This window comes from Sus scrofa, chromosome 7, assembly GCF_054392235.1.
Source record: "Sus scrofa isolate SSC_HxYL_T2T_F1_AM1 chromosome 7, Sscrofa_HxYL_maternal_Yorkshire_Landrace_v2.0, whole genome shotgun sequence".
Lineage (NCBI taxonomy): Eukaryota > Metazoa > Chordata > Mammalia > Artiodactyla > Suidae > Sus > Sus scrofa.
The window spans coordinates 18,603,579-18,616,281 of NC_139389.1; the positions used below are offsets into that span (position 1 = coordinate 18,603,579).

At 37.9% G+C, this 12,703-nt stretch overlaps 1 long non-coding RNA gene across 7 annotated transcripts in view; it reads right to left on the bottom strand.

Annotated features, from left to right (window-relative positions):
- Positions 1-12,703, bottom strand: part of LOC106504343 (uncharacterized) — a 796,860-nt gene that overhangs the window by 357,493 nt on the left and 426,664 nt on the right. For all 7 annotated transcript variants that reach the window (XR_014809720.1, XR_014809723.1, XR_014809722.1 and 4 more), the window contains exon 3: positions 12,452-12,491. This is a non-coding gene — a long non-coding RNA (uncharacterized LOC106504343). The remainder of the gene's footprint in view (positions 1-12,451; positions 12,492-12,703) is intronic.

The window sequence follows — 12,703 nt, forward strand, 5'->3', positions numbered from 1 at the left end:
GAGGCTGAGAATCTCCTCCTCACTTAGCTGTTTTTATGGGGTTTTTTCTTTCTCACTTATCTGAGCTACAGTTCTCTGTCTTTTCATTTTTAGAGGTTTTTGGTGTGATGATCTTTTTACAGATAATAGAGTTGCAGCCTTTCTTATTTCTGATGTCTTCCCCCTTTGTGGCTAAAGTTGGAATGGGGGCTTGGGGTAGGCTTCCTGATGGGAGGGACTGATGCCTGGGCACTGGTAGGTGGAGCTGATACTAATCCCTCTGGTGGGTGAGGCTTTGTCTCTGGATGGGGTTAGAGGCAGCTGTGTGCCTTGGGGGGTCTTTAGGCAGCTTGTTTATTGAGGGGCAGGGCTGTGATCCCACCTGGTTTGTTGTTTGTTCTAGGGCTTCTCAGCACTGATGGGTAGAGCCAGATTTTCCCAAAATGGCCACCTCCAAAGAAAGGCAAGTTGCTGAATATTCCCGAGAGCTTTGGTTCCAGTGTCTTTCCCTCACAAGAAGCCACATTCACATCTCTTTTCCTAGGATGTCCTCCAAGAACTGCAGTTAGGTTTGACCCAGATTCCTAAGGAGACTTTGCTTTGCCCTGGAACCCAGTGTACATGAAAGTCTGTGTGCACCTTTTAATAATGGGGTCTCCATTTCCCCCAGTCCTATGGAGTTCCTGCACACAAGCCCCACTGGTCTTGTATGCCAGATGCTCCAGGGGCTCTTTCTCATATGCCAGATCCCCACACGTGGGAGTGTGATGTGTGGCTCAGAACTCTCACTCCTGTAGGTGAGTCTCTGTGAACCAGTTAGTTTCCAGTCTGTGGAGCTTCCCACCCAGGAGGCATGGGGTTGCTTATATTGTGTAATCACCCCTCCTACCTCTTGATGTGGCCTCCTCTTTGTCTTCTGGAGTAGGATATCTTTTTTAAGGTTTCCAGTCTATTTGGTTGAAGATTACTCAGCCTTTTATTGTGAATTTTGTTGTTTTTAGGAGAGAAGTTGAGCTCCAGTCCTTCTATTCTGCCATCTTAACCCCATCTCAAGGCAGAGCTGTTGTAACTGACATCTTTTCACAGATGAAAGTTGCCAATAACATGCCATATCAGGGTATATTTCCTTTTGTAGCAAGATTCTTCCACAATAATTAGAGTCAGCATGGCATAAATCACCTCTCAACAGTGGTTATGAACACTTCTTTATATATTACGAGTAACTATCCAGTATACTGCAGTGCCAGTTAACATCCATACTTACTCCAATCTGGCTGACATAATGAATTCCAGTGGGTTCTGGTAGGAGTTGTAAGACTTTAGGAAGCCAAATGCTCCACAGAATTAAATGTATATTGGGGAGAGCTCTGCCTGAAAATCAGAGTGAAACAACATAACATATGGTCTGAGTGTCAAATTTAAAAGGATATTTGTAGAAAGAAGTGTTCCTATCTGGAGGCAAATGGCCATAAAGCCCGTGAAAAGAATATCCTGGAAGTGTTTCAAGGTTAAAGCTCAGTGCTTCAAAGGTGATCCAGAGTATTAATGCTAAAATTTCTCTCTTCCTTTTCTATTACCTTTAATTCTTTCTTTGAAAATCTACATAAGTTTCACATGTCAATTCTTTGAGTTTAAATTTTGAAATCTGGAAGGAGTAGCCCATAAGGAAAAGGGAAGGAGAGACAACTTTTCAACTCAAGGTTGAGTATGTGCATATTTGCAATGAAAATAACTGATAACACAAGACACAAAAGGGAAGAGAAGAAAGTATTCCACTTGGATTTAATGTAGATATTTTACTCATGTAAAAACATACTTACCACATTTTTCTGATTAAAAAAATATATACAAACAAAATAAACAATAACTTTCTAAACTTTAAGCAAAAATTCTCAAGTTCAAATATTTTTTTCTCATTCATTGCTAGCAGAGATGACCCTATTTTACAATGTAAAATGGAAGTCTTCCTATTCCTGAAGCTTCTGAATCCAGTGCTTTTTAATTCACCCTCTGAAGATGACATCAAACTTAAACTGCACTTTTAAGGAAAAAACTGAAGCTACTGACTAGAATTTCCTCAACTTCTTGTTGCTAAACCTCTTTCCCACTTGTTATAATAAAGGAGAGTTCCTCCAGCTGTACACTACCTATCTTTCAGGCTTTGGTTCTATCTCAGCCTCTACAAAGTTATCAGAAAATTTCTGCTAGAGATTATGCCTTTTCTTCCCTGTTCTCTCCCCCCGCCCTCTTTATCCACTGGAACCTTTCAATCAGAAAGGTTACATATGCTACTTGCATTGTGCTAGCTTTCACAATTTCATCTTAAATAAGACTCTCCAGCTTCCCCTCATATCGTTTCCTATCTTACAACTGAAAAGGCCCTTGCTGATGCTACCAATAATGTCAATGCTGCTAAATTATCTTTTTGAACTTGTAGTCGATTTTTTCCCCTACTGACTAATCCCTACTAGATGGGAAGGCCACCCACAATGGCTGTTCTCTTGCTCTCTGTACATCCCCTGATCCACCAGTGCCTGCTTCACCTACACCCCACTCACATAACTGACTTTCCCTTCTTAATCATAGAGCCCGGCCAAGACTAGTGATTGTTCTAATCTTTAGATCAAAACTACCTCCACGATGACAGTTTATCAAAAGGACATGCTCCTCTGCTGGTTTGCCTGGTAACCAATGAACCAACCTGATATCAATCCCCTCTATAACTCATAATCTCCCTTTCACCCCATGGTGAAGACTGCCACCACATCCTGCCTGTCATCCACTGCACATAGTGGGGTGTTTCTCCAGGACCTTGTTTCAGATGTGTAAGATCCCCATACCCATTAAAACAATGATGTCTCTGTCGTTGACCCCAGGCTCTTTCTTCAGTCTTGAGGATAGGCAAGTAGAAGATAGGCTTGTAGGCCTGCAGAGTTCAGCCCAAAACCTAATTCTTTGACTAGCATGTCTCTACAAGCTCCTGATCCTTCTCTTTCTTCTCTGGCCAGTCCTAGTCTATGCAACATTTTTTTTTTTTTTTTTTTGTCTTTTTGCCATTTCTTGGGCTGCTCCCGTGGCAGATGGAGTTCCCAGGCTAGGGGTCAAATCGGAACTATAGCTGCCAGCCTACTCCAGAGCCACAGCAACGCAGGATCCGAGCCGCGTCTGCGACCTACACCACAGCTCACGGCAATGCCAGATCGTTAACCCCACTGAGCAAGGGCAGGGATCGAACCCGCAACCTCATGGTTCGTAGTCGGATTCGTTAACCACTGCACCATGACGGGAACTCCATGTATGCAACATTTAAGTGCTGGTATTCCCCAAGATTTTTCACTAGTGGCTTATCTTACCTTTTGTTGTCTCCTTAAGTGAGCTTATAATTTTAGATAGCTATGGCTGCATAAACTGTATAATAAAATAACAGAGGCATACTTCTTGCCAATTAATCTGTAAATCAGTTGGATTCCAGCTAATCTGGACTGGACTTGACTTGGTTTGTCTTCAAGCTTTAAGTTAGGTCCAGATCTGCTCACATCTTTCATACTCTCATAACAGTAGCTCACTGATTTCATATTCTTGTAGCAGTAGCTCACAGCTCACTGCAATAGGGCAGGTACAACTGCATTTGCACATGTGACTGTGTCACGTCCATTAACATGCCATTGGCCAAAGCAAGTCATATGGTAAGCCCTAAATCTGGGAACAGGGAAGTAAATTCTTTTCATGGTTGTGGAGAGGAGAGGAAACAGATTTTTATGAATAGTGCCTTAGTCTCCTATTAGTGATACATTTATGACTAATGACTGTCAATGTGTGTGTGTGTGTGTGTATATATATATACACATATTATATATATATAATATATATATGTATTATATATATATATATATATATATATATATATATATATCTTCAGCTCAGATTTCCTCTTAACATTTGACCTGTATATGGGAGTTGTCTACTTGACATCTTCAGCTTGTTTTTCATAAATATTTTCAAAATTCATTATCTCCTTTGTTATATTTCATCTTCCTTAATGATTCCTTAGCTAAATAAATAGCATCATCATTCACTAAGTTTGTATGATCCAGGCAATTACAAGTATCTATAACATCTTCTTCTTAACTACTCCCAAGAAAATATAATTAAACAACAATTTACATTCATTTTAAACCCAAAATATCTTTATAAAATCTCCAGACCCATATACAACTTAAAAATATTACTATCTCTTCCTTGGACTATAGCAATAGTTTTCTCACCCTTCAACCCCACATCAACTTTGTCCCACCAAACCCAAATCCATTCTCACCAATGACCCTGATATTTTTTTCAAATAGGACTTATTTTCACTGATCATGCCCACCAACCACCCTCCCCCACCACACGCACATTTAAATTCCCTCAATAACTTTAACACCCTTTTCTTGGGCCTCTTCCTTTCTTTTACTTGTTGTTCCAGCTATCTGTCTTCTATTTCTCAAAAAGTTCATGTTTCTTCTTGCTCAGAGTCTTCATCTATACCATTTTATGTTTTAGAACAAATGTTTTTTCCCAGCTATTTGTTCATCCTTCAGAGGTTATCCCAAAAGTCATTCTATTTACTGTATAATTTACATCATTCTGCACTTCTTCAAGACTCTTAGGAAAATTATGACTAAATTACCAACTGTGTGTTTATTCTACCATACCACATCTGTCCTCTGCTTCCAGAAATAGAATGAAATAGAATAGAAACCTCATATGGACAAAGACCTTGTTTCACTGCATTTCTGTAACTTTAGCACTTAGTTCCTGGTACTTAATAAGTAACTAATCAATAAATATTTATTGGTTTATTTAATAAGTAAACAAATCCTAGATTATCACTGAGCATTAGTGTTAAAATAATTTTTAAGAGGAACTTAAAATAATCCCCTTTCATCCTTATGCCTTATGGCTGAATTCTCTGCAAATCCTTCCTCCACATAATTCCAATGAGGTTAAAGAAATTTTCCAGTGTCATTAAATGAGTTAGTTTTTACAGAGTCCAGAACCACATTTTAATATTGTTTTGTCCATGCTATGTATAGAAAATTGAAACTCATGCTTCCTTAATATATAAAAGTTAAAATCAATGTTATAAGCATAAGTCCTTATGCCATGATATTTTTAGAGTAGCAGTGCTGCATACATTAAATAAAAAGGCAATATTAAGAGAAACAAAATACAAGCCACAGTCTGGGAGAAAAATATGACAAAACACATAAATGATAAAGTACTGGTATTCATAATATATAAAGAACACTTAAAACTCAATAACAAGAAAATGAATGACAATTAAAAAGGGGGTAAAAGACCTCAACAGATACCTCACCAAAGAAGATATACATGTGGAAAATAAGTGTATGAAAAGATGCTCAACAGCATATGCCATCAGGGGATTTCAAATTAAAACAACAGTAAGATACCACTGCACAGCAATTAGAATGACCAAAATTAAAAACACTGACAGTAGTGAATGTAGGCAAGTATGTGGAGTGACAACACCCCTTTACTGCTGCTGGGAATGTAAAATGATACAGCCATTTTGGAAACAGTGTAAATTTTTCATGAAACTAAACATACATTTACCATAAAATCTAGCAGTCATGCTACCTAGTATCACCCAAATGAACTGAAAACTTATGTCCAAACAGAAACCTGCACACAAATGTTTACAGCAGCTGTACTCATAAAGTTGCCAACTCAGAAGTGTTCAGTTTGCAAATGGATAAACAAACTGTGGTATATCCATAAAATGGAATATTCAGTGATAAAAACAAATGTGCTATCAAGCCACAAAAAGAAATGGACGAAACTTAAATATATAAAGCTAAGTGAAAGAAGGCAATCTGAAAAGGCTGCATCCTGTATGATTTCAACTACATGACATCTGGAAAATGCAAAACTAGGAAAACAGTAAAAAAAAAAAAAACAAAAAAAAAAAAACTGTGGTTGCCAGGGGTTTTCTGGAAGGGGGAAAGACATGACTGGGTGAAACACAAAGGATTTTCAGGGTGCTGAACTTATTCTGTATAATACTGTAACAATGGATATATATTGTTATAAGTTTTTTTGGAGCCTGTATAATGTACAATGCTGAGTGGACTCATGTATATTATAAGCTTTAGTTAATAATAATGTATCTGTATTGACTCATCAATTGTAATAAACGGACACTAGACAGTAATAATAAAGTGTGTGTGAGGGTGGCAGTTGAGAAGGTTTATGGGAACTCTCTACTGTCAGCTCAGTTTTTTTGTAAACATAAAGCTGCTCTAAAAATTGCCCACTAATTTAAAAAAAAAGATACAGGAAACACTCATATTATACATAGTCTGTAGTTAACAAAGAAAAAAAGAAATTCTTTAGCACATAGCGCCATGATTGTTGTGTTCTGAGTGGGCTTTATAAAGTAGCAGTTTATTCAAGTAGAATCATGAACAGTGGATGTGGGAAAAGACAGTGTACTAAAAAGTTGGTTTGAAATAAAAGCATCATAATCTTCATTCTCTACTGTTGATACATACATTAAAAATAGGATACTGAGAATTTGGTCATTAATTCACTTTTCAGATGACTGTTTAGTTTCATGGTAGCAGTCTTTGACCACTTTTTTCTTACCCCCATTGAATTCTTTCATAAGACAGTGGACAGATGCTTAGCAGCTGTTGCTGCATGTCAGGAAGCAGCTTTATAACTCTGTCTCCCAACGAAATAAATACAAAGTGTAGGTTATAGACGTTCCAGTCCTCACATCATTGGTATGTACTGGGAATGCTATAATGGCTACCACCTGATACATGCAGAAGGAAAGCAAGTACAAAAAAATGTTCCATGCACCTCATGCCTTTCTGAAAAATGATAGCTTTCCCCCAAGACATATGGAAACAACTGCTTTCCTGAATGTGTAATGTCTCAGGGTACAGACGAAGCCAGTCGGCTTGACAGATAACAGCAAGGAGAGAAATATATGAACATTTCTCTTTGGGCCAAGAAGCAATAATGTGTCTTACTAGAGTTACTGCCTCTATTAAAACAAGATACAAGATATTAATTGTATGACTACAGGAGACAGAAACAAGGGCTGGAGCACAGCTCCAAAACAGCATGGAAACTGTCACTTCCTCAGTTCAGCCTCCTCTAATTAAGTCCCAATGGGGTCTCCTGTTCATTTCAGTAATGGGCACTTCTCAGGATAAATGATATTTAAACACAGAAAAATCCCTGCATCCAAACTGGTCACCAATTCAAATTCTTACCGGATGGCAGTGACTGCAAATTGGTATACACTCCTCCAATGTCTGTTTGTTTACTAGCAAGGGGTTGTGAGGTAATGAGCACTTGTGAGTTAATGCCTCTTCAGAGCAGACCATGGCTCTAGTTAAGACCCAAGTCATAAAAGGCCAAGAGAAACCCAAACACCAATGATATGGAACAATACAGACAATTCAGTCTGGGAGAAACCAATACCAGAACCAGAATGGGAGCTCTGCGTCATTTTTGTAGTTTTCAATTTAGCTGACTTGAGGGAGTGAGCTTCTCTTTTCCTATAAAACCTGCAGCCATGTCTAATATCTTGTGTGTAAGAATACTGAGAAGGAATATACATGTTCATTTTGCACAGGCTCCTGTGGGGCTGCGCCTCTTTGCCATCTGCGTTTATCTTCATCTCATGTACTTGTATTTCTCTACCTGCTTCCAGTATGAATCTTGTCTTCTTCCTCCTCACCAGTGCTCACACTCCTTTTAGTCTTATTTCTTTTTTCCTAGATTTTCTCTGACCTTATTAACTTTTCAACGTTAGGAAACAAATAAAACTGGGTCTCAAACTGAAAACCACAAAACTGGCAAAACACATGATAAAAGATACTTATTTTGTCTTTTTTCAAATCTTGAATTCTTAAAGGTAGATGTTATTTTTTGTTCAAATGAAAAGTCCATGAACATATATAGAATTTAAGTTAGTTAATTAGATTATGAAGAAAGGCTGCCAATTCCAGCAGAAAATAATCTATGAGGATTGATTTAATAACTATTATGTACAATTGGGGCCATATCTGACTTGAGCCAGAGATGAGTTGATGATCTAGAAGGAAAACCAACATACACCATTCAGCTGGCCTTTTTCATTCCCTAGATCCTTGCATATTTCCCTCCTGCACTATTAATAAAACAAGTGAGTCCTAGGAGGCCATCTATTTTACTACACTATTATTCCATTGGGTAGTGTCCTAGGTTAATAAAGCCTCATTAACAATTGCTAGCAGAGCCCCTCAAGCTTTTCAAGAATTCGTTTTACAATAATGGAAAGAACATCACAATTTCCCCCCATATCCAATTTCAAATGCCCTAAAGCAAAGAATAAGAAGTTGGAAACATAAAAAGGTATGCTATCTTTTGCAATGTCAAAAACAATCATTCCAGGGGTCACTGTTAGTTACTGAACAACTAGTGTGGGATTAAAAGTGCTGCCATTTAAAAAGTGTGTGTTATTTTTTTCTTTGTCCTGCACAGCACAGCACTATGTATCAGCAGCTTATGGGAAGAATCCATTGCTTTTGCCTTATATTTTCTAAATTCCCCACAAAGGTAACAGACATTTTTCTTGAAGCTACCTAATACGAGCACAGTGGGGTTGTGTCATATTGTTGCCATTTTTTAAGGCCAGTATCATATTTGTTAGAGTGACTAAAATGCATATTTGTACATGCTTAAAACTTTTATTGAGAGAGGCTGATGATTATTAACACATGTTGTCTCAGTAATTAAAAGGGAACTAGGTCATTAAGAACTCATTAATCTTCAGTTTTTTTAATCCCACAGGATCATGTGAGAGGGTAGAACAGGAAAAACTATGCTTTGCCTTTCCATTGGAAATGAAATAAAAGCCATTATGATAATGAACCTAGAATATGGATCTCTGTTTCATTCATTTTGTATTTCAACTGCAGAACAACTTATGACTTATTAGAGTATGTTCTTTCATTGTGTTTAAAAAGATGGATCTTCTAACAATGGTCAAAATATATTTCTATGTTTCTGTTAAATATATATTGGAGTTGACATAAAAGTTATAATTTTTCCACCTTGGTTTCATCTGCACTTGACTAATAAAAACATCTATTCCTTGCCAACTCCTTGTCATTCTTTGAATGCTCTTCACCCTTGCATGCTTTTTGCCTCCTTTCCCTTTTTATGGAATTGCTTTTCTTTCAATCCTCCTTTTTTGTAATTCCCAACTACCTCCAATTTCTCCTCCACGATGTAAAGCTATTATATTGCTTTAAACTATAAAATCTTATTTCCTGGAGCATTGCACAACTAAGTCAAAGATTTCTTAGCGTCAAGAACAAAGACTTTCATTTTGTAAAATACTTAGTCTTGAGTGATCCTCTTTCTTCCTGGAGTTGAGAGTTTCAACATTTTGCTGAAGGCTCAAAGCCCTTTAAGCTAGGCAGGGCAGTAGAAAGAAGAACTCACAATATTTTATTGTGGAATGTTTTTTAATGAAATAATGATCTTGGAAGATGTGCTCCGGACAGCTCAAGAGACAGAGATGTTCTGATTAGCCAAAGGGCAAGCATCACGTGGGTCAGCGGCAGGACACCAGGCTTACTTCTCTGGCTTAAGGCAAAGCGGACCAAGTTAAAGTGCAGTCTGTCTCTTCACCCGGCCCCCAATTAGTACCAGCTGCAAGGGCGAGCTTCGTAATGCAGAGATGGCTCAACTGAAAGCTGCACCGGCTCCCCAGTCTACTGCCACAAAGCACCATTAAGCTATACAATCTCCCACCACCGTAACCAAGCACCAGAGATACACCCATCAGCACATTACTTCTTTGTCATCTCTTTTGCCCAACATCAATAAGGAAACCACAATTCAAGTATCCCCAGTGTGCTATTTTGATCAAGGCCTCTCCCTACCCCCCAAAAAAATTCCTTGTGCTCTTACACTTCATAGTTCAAATCTGACTTTGGAGGAGGCAATATTCTTTAATAAACACACATGATTTTACAAAGATTTTTAAGAAATCACACATTAGACAGTAGTCTATGGAAAATAATTTTTATAGGAAATTTATTTAAATCCCCTGTATTTCAAACCTCCCTCTGAACGTCCATGGAGAGCCAATGAAAAGACACACAAGAATAGTCAAATGCAAGGTCTCTGTTCTATTACAGTGTGGATCACACCACATGCAAAAACCACACACAGCAGCAGCAGCCACCTCACTAGACCAAGTTTAGTATCACCCTTGTTTCCTTCAGGTAGAATGGTATCCTCACTGAGCATATCACATTTGGAAGAGCACCAGAGGCTGTGTTAGGATGGTGAGCAATAACTTCAGTGTACATGAAAGTGATTGCAAACCACATAAATACATTCCAAGAAATGTGCCACAAATTTATGCCTAAGTTAATTCCTCCTTAGCTAGATCTTCCCAAAATGTTTATAGCCATACCAACATCAGCCAACATGTTGGGAAATGTGATGGTAGGGGATTCATAATAGAATATCATACATTTCCAGATTTTATGTGACTACGTAACCATTACATTTCTAAGGCCCACCTGAAGGCTGTAGAAAGATCTAATGTAAGAGAAGGCCCTGAAGTTTAAGCTTCTTAATTTTACAGCAGATTTTCTTCTGGTTTTATGATGGGTTGGATAGTTCTATATTGAGGTCATTTCAGAAATTTAAAACCTAATGTGACAGATCTATTGACTTTTAAGCTATGCTAAGCAGTCTTGATAATAAGTACTCATTTCCCACCTCAAAAATTAAAATTTATGGAGACACTAATGCCAAGTTTCCAAAAAAAAAAAAAAATAGATTCCTCAGGCTATCAGTGGGACCTTGGGAAGCCATGGATCATGTTCAAGTGGACGACTAGAACTAGATAGAACTTCTAGGGCATCTTGTGGAAAAGTCAGAGACATATATAGAAGGAGGCAGATCTTGCCATTGGAGATCCATCACTATTTAGAAGCCAGCAAGAGGCAGATTTCCTGAGGATGGAATGGCATCCTGAGGGGTCTCAGAGGGTCTGTGAGTGAGTTGCAGTGTCTGGGCAGCACAACAGAACATGGAATCAGGTGAGGGTAATACATGCAAAGAACTTAAACCACAAATTTGGATGTAGGAAACGAGCGTGGCCTCTGGTCCCCACAGAGTTTCCTTCCAAGATAAGAAGACTACCACAGGTAAGTAGACACCACACTGTTAAAAGAAAAGGAACTAAAACATAAATGTGGAACTCAATTTTACTCCAAGTTCAGTCACTGACTCCCTGTTTCTTGTGTCTGAAACTCTGCCTTAGGAGCCCACAGAGCATCCCACTTCCACAGCTCCTCTGGACAAAAGTTCTGACTTTTCCTATTAATTCAGTTATAAATTAATTGGGATGTATTTAAATGCTTGTTGTGTCAGGCTCTGTTCTAGTTACAAAATCTCTAACATTTATACTTTGTAATCTAGTGAAAAGGCATACAAATATGAAAAAATAAAAGAAATTATTTCAGATGGCGGTGCTATGAAGAAAACAGCAACAATAAGGCACATTCTCATGGATGGGTGGGGTACTTTCTCTAGGGTGATAATCAGGAAAGATGTCTGTGAGGAGAAAAGTATAGAGAAGGAGATATGGCATCAAATTACCTCAACCTTTAGAGACCAAGTTAAGAAATGGGCACTTTATTTCAACTGCCTAGGAATTTATTTTATGTTTGAAAGCAGAACAGTGATACAAACCTATTTATTCTTCAGCATGATGGCTCTAACTTCTGCATGAAAAACATCAACATACCTCTATTTCCCATGTCTGGGTGTTTCCCTTTGATTTCTACTATGATCCTCTTAGATAACATCCTTCAACCCAGTAAGCCCACTCAGCCCCTGGAGTCCAGTTTTCTCTGGTTGGAATTTTGTCCTATTGCAAACTGGGCCAAGGTTCTGACCCTGTAGAGAAATTCCTAGTTGGCCAAAGAACCAATAGATGAAGAAGGACATGGCAGGGTATAGTACTGGTTGGCATCTGTTACCCATCAGTAATTCTGGCTAACCCAATTTTATGTGGAGAGAAAAAGCATAATTTTTGTCGATACTTCCAGACAGATGAGCCATGCTCTGAAATTCTTATCTAATGCTAGAATGGGGGTAGGGGGTAAGGGCAGTGGCTTCTGTATATAAATTTCCTATTAAACAGATAAAACTGCAACAAAACCCACAGAACATTGCAACTATAGTACACATCATTTCAGCTTTCATTTCAAAAGATGTCTGAGCATCTTGCAATAGTACATAGTTATTATGAATATTAATTTAAACTAAAAAGAGGCTGAGATGTATAAGTGCAGAGGTCACAGTCTCAGAGATAATGATAATGACAATAAACCAAACAACTTTTAGATGTTTGTATAAATAAATTGAGGTTTTCCAAACTTACTCTTTTGGGATTTGTAGGAAATCAAACGTTCTGCTGATAACTGCAAAGGGAGAAAATGAAACTTTTTAATCTGTAAATTCCATAAGGAAATAAAGTAGATTCTGAAACTTTAAATTATCTGGATTTTAGGGGTGGTAGTGGAGAAACATGATTTAGTCTTAACAAAATGCACACAATAATACAACAGGAATGATCACACTGAATATATATTCATTAACGACATGTCAAATTTGTTCAAGGATAGAATATTCA